The sequence below is a fragment of the Marmota flaviventris genome, chromosome 12 (genome assembly GCF_047511675.1).
Source record: "Marmota flaviventris isolate mMarFla1 chromosome 12, mMarFla1.hap1, whole genome shotgun sequence".
Lineage (NCBI taxonomy): Eukaryota > Metazoa > Chordata > Mammalia > Rodentia > Sciuridae > Marmota > Marmota flaviventris.
This window is the reverse complement of record NC_092509.1, coordinates 36,531,782-36,535,105: the sequence shown is the minus strand read 5'-3', so window position 1 is coordinate 36,535,105 and position 3,324 is coordinate 36,531,782. Positions and strand designations below refer to the sequence as shown.

Genomic DNA, 3,324 nt, shown 5'->3' with positions numbered 1-3,324 from the left:
CCCGAGAATGCTTTCCAAGTCTACACACAATTACAGAATTTAAACAATTATTCAAATATTTTAAAAATTAATATCCTCTAAAGAACATATTTTAAGATATGGCTATAGCCATCTTCAGAAGCAAATAAGAATTAATCTTCAAATTAGTTATTTAAATACCTGTTTGCCCAGAACTGTCTAAGAATTCTGGAAATTTCTTCAATTTGAAATGACCAATCTGGCTTTCAAAGAGCAGGTATAGAAAATTCAATAAACTGGATCAATCTTTACTTTCATTGCAATTATTTATTTTGCTGCCAGGGAGTTTTCGAAGGCCACATGTCATTGTCTACTGATTGAGTAATTCCACTGCTGAGTCATAAAGGTTCTTAAAGATCTCTCTGGATGGTGCTTCATGACAGGGGTGTTTGACTACAGTTCTTTTGTTTGCATTCATCTGCTCTGTCATGGTGCCCCAGACTCACCCAGATTAGCAGAGGTAAAAGAGATTTCCAGCCTCATGCAAAAGTTGCACTGGAACCAACAAGCAAGGTCCTACTTTGATCCATGACCACAAGTCCAGACATCTCCTTTCTGATGTGAGCTCCATCTTGGAAACTCTTGGTATCCTTGCAAGCTGGTCAGACATCAGTTAGCACCACCTCAGTCCTCAAAGGTGTTCAAATAGATGGACCCCCCCCACCCCACCCCAAAGATCTATATTTTAAAATTTCACATGAATTTTAACAGGTAGAATTTCAGACAAAATAAAAATCATGTTGTAGATAGACATAGGAGATGGGGGTGAACTCTCCAGGTAGCTCATATTAAGAATGTATACATGTAGCTCCTTTGATTCATTTCTGCTATCCATGGCTTTCTCCTTTTATCCAATACCCAACCTAGAAACTTTTAAAAAATATCAATGATTGTGGAGATCCCTTCTTCCTCATTTACCTGATGAGACAGAAGTTTGGGGAGGCAGGAAGTATCACATCAGAGAGAAAACAGTACACCAGGATTTAACAGTACAACTAAAAGGCTTACTGGTTCTTCTTCCTGCCTAGGAGGGTGTAAGCCACCTGAGAAATTAAAGTCTAGAATAATTAGTAAAGAACAAAAGATAAAGTCGGAAAGATATTTTCAAAAGGAAAGCTCCTCATAGGTCCAGCCCACATGGAGGCTAGAGCTGAACAACTAGAAAATGGCTCCTGTGGTTTAATTAAGGGGGCACATCAAAGGCAGGGGTAAGGTTTCAAGGGTAGAATCTTGCTTCATGATGTATTGCAGTCAGCAGGTTGATTGGCATCTTGGCAGATCACACCCATCTCAGAAGGGCTGTGCAGCTACAGTGGGTCACCCCATCTCCAGTACTGTGTGGGACATGGCAGAGAGGAACAGAAATTCACAATGTCTCTGGGCAGTCTTACACAGAAGAAATGTCCACTGGAAGTTCCTAGACACCAGATTATCCTACTCACTCGGCTACGATGTGCAACACAGTCTACACACAGCCTACGGACAGATGGCTCTCAACATAGTGAGTTATCATGTTATTAAAAATATATGATAAAATTGCAGGGGGGTGGGGTGCTGAGGATTGAACCTCCTGAATGCTAGGCGAGTACTCTATCCCTAAGCCACATCCCCAGCCCTATGATAATTCTTGTAAGAAACTGAATGGACTAAAGCTTGACAACTCCTTTAAGAGACCAGAATAGAACTGCAGTGGCTGGCTAAATTCCACTAACTTTTTTTCATTCTCTTTAATTTGTTTCTCCTGATCTTCTGTTATCCTTTCTACAGGTTGCTTTTTCAGCCCCTTCATTTTCCTAATTTGTATTTTGCTTAGGTCTTGTTTCTGCGTGTGAATCCTTCCATAAGTTGTACTGAAAGTAACATGGGAGATATTTTTCTTTTTCTTTGGCTTAAGAGCTTTTGGCATTTTCATAGATAATTTATAAAGATCATCTGATGCCAGGTGTGTCCTCCTCAAAACCAGATCCAAAGAAGTGTAACCTCTCTTCCAATTCAATTTGTGGTGTTCTGCAACCAGATTTCTTCAACAGCAACTTACAGCTTTGAAAGTAAATCTTGCTGTTCAGTAGAGTGAAGTGCAGAGTATACGCTAATCCAGCCAGGAGAATATTTGATACTGTGAGCCTCTGAAAAAGACAATAAGAAGACTTTTTAGTCTTCTGTAGTCTTCGTTTGCATCAAAAGCATCACCAGCAAATATTAACATGGGTTTTGTTTACTCTCAGGACATCTTTGAGAGACACAAACTTCTCAATACCTCATTCAGTCATATTCAGCACATAGTAGTCATACATGTGACCTATTCCTAGATTATTTGGCCGCTTCTTGTTATGGGAGCCAAACATGAATAAAGAACAATCTGACTTCTTTGAAAAGAATTCCAGTGATGTCTGATCCTCAAATGATCTTGTAATGTTTTTCCACATTTTTAAGTACTTGTATCACTGTTGCATTTGCATTTCCCTGTTTAAAGAGCAGGACATTTTTAGTATTTTCACTGAGGTTTGGTTCTCTCTTCTTCAGGAATCTCTTGGCCATTTTTTTTTTTTTTAGTTTTCGGCGGACACAACATCTTTATTTGTATGTGGTGCTGAGGATCGAACCCGGGCTGCACGCATGCCAGGCGAGCGCGCTACCGCTTGAGCCACATCCCCAGCCCCTCTTGGCCATTTTTGTTTTGGGTTTTATAACCTGATCCAAGGTGTCCATGGCGACCACAGCCCCATACTGGTGAAAGGTAGCAAACCATGCCGTTACACCAGATAGGTGCCTAGATTGATGTTTGACAATAGAAATGACAATAAAATAATATTTAGGGATATATTGTAACCATTCTATTTAATCCTCATAGGAATCTTTTGAAGTAAATACTAATTTTTACCCCATTTTTCTGGTGAAGGAGTGGAGACACAGAGAGGTAAGCTTCACTAGTAACAGGCAGGAGAGATTTGAACCTCCAAAGGCTGGCTCCAAAACCACACCTCCCTTAAACCCAAAAGGGAAGAGATTGAAGTCTCTTTGCTTCCTGGAAGTTCCCCCTAGTCACTCCACACCCCAATTCCTACAAGATTATAAAGCTGAGACTTTATCAAACAATAAAAGATACTGAGTGGTCTATTCCACAGAGCATGTAGGCACCTAGGTGTCAGGGCAGATAAAGGCCACCCAAATGATCCTTCCAAAGGTAAAAAATAAAACTCACTTTCATCAGTGATCTGTTTTCCACCTGGATGAGAACTATCTGGAAACTTTTCTAAACAATCATTTTTCATATGGCATTCACAAAACTCACAGCAAAAAGAGCTC

General features: G+C 40.0%; 1 pseudogene; it reads right to left on the bottom strand.

The window, feature by feature from the left end:
• Positions 1-1,633: 1,633 nt before the first annotated feature.
• Positions 1,634-2,727, bottom strand: LOC114087052 (ribosome production factor 2 homolog pseudogene; annotated as a pseudogene).
• Between the last annotated feature and the right edge of the window lie 597 nt (positions 2,728-3,324).